Source organism: Pinus tabuliformis, chromosome 9 (assembly GCF_031772625.1).
Source record: "Pinus tabuliformis cultivar Carrire ecotype Pingquan chromosome 9, CPIR1, whole genome shotgun sequence".
NCBI classification, from domain to species: domain Eukaryota; kingdom Viridiplantae; phylum Streptophyta; class Pinopsida; order Pinales; family Pinaceae; genus Pinus; species Pinus tabuliformis.
In genome coordinates, this window is record NC_142307.1 from 574,115,018 (window position 1) to 574,116,273 (window position 1,256).

The following is a 1,256-nucleotide window of genomic DNA, read 5'->3' on the forward strand; positions in this document are numbered from 1 at the left end:
TATTATATTATTTGAGATTTATTTATATAATGAGTGTTATGCAAATGTGGGTAAAGGAAGGTGGTGGAGTATCAAGGAAACTACAATTTTTTTTTGTATGAGAGAGACTTGCAAATGTGCAGGAGAACAAAGGCAAAAAGTGCGTTCTCTTTGGTTTCGACATGGATATCTTCTCGTTTCAATACAATGGTTCTCCTTCCCCCTTCCTTGTTGAGGAATTATGATTTTTGGTCATTACATAAGATGTACTTTTGCATAATATTACTCATAAGACAATTTGTTTTGCTTTATGATTTATCATAATATATCTAAGTGTCTATTTGGTACATTGTGTAGGAACTTAAGGCAGGTCCTAAAAACCCATGATTACACAAGCATAGTGGGTGAAGGCGAAGATTGAGGTGATATGTATGGTTCCATTTGTGTGTATTTAAATTCAAGGCATCTTACATTATTTTTCATCTATCTAATTATTGACCACATTGTAATGCAGGTAATGTAATGTGGAAAATCACTAAAAAAGTGTTGAAATCATTTGTGAGGAAGAGACTACAGTGGAGTGCAATGGCAGAGGAAAAGGTACATGTGAGTTTTATTTTGGTGCAAATGTACGTGTATGATCCACTATTCACCTATTTACCTATATATGATGATCCCTACTTATCTATTTAGAGTTTATGCTTTTAAGTCTTTACATAAAATGTACTTTCTAGTGCATAAAATTATTCATAATATCTCGCAACATTTTTTGTGTATTTAGTATTTTTCATAATGTCTTATTGAGTGCAATGCAATGCAGATAATGGAATGTGAAGAATCACTAATGAAACTACTAAAATATCTTTATGAGAGAGAGATTGTAGTAGAGTGTAAAGGTAAAGACAAAAATAGAGGTGAGATATTTTTTGGTGCAAAATTTGTGTATGATCTGTTATGAAATCATTCTCATTTCAAATACTGAAGTTTTCTTCCCTCTTAATGATTTAGGTTTGATTTCTAGTGTAGAAGGTTACTCATAATATTGTTGGTCTCTAATTAAGATTTCTCATAAGATATTTTGATATTTTTTTCATGTTACTCAACATTGTGTATTTAATATTACTCATATTTTTTGTGTGCAGGGTGTCTTTTGTTGGCCATCGACGCATTTTGGGGTTGCAGATTGGTGTCTCCATTTGTTGTTTCTCTTTTCTTGTTTTCTTTTTATTAGTTTTGTTGTTTTTTTTATATAGTTTTGATTTATATTTTACTCGTTT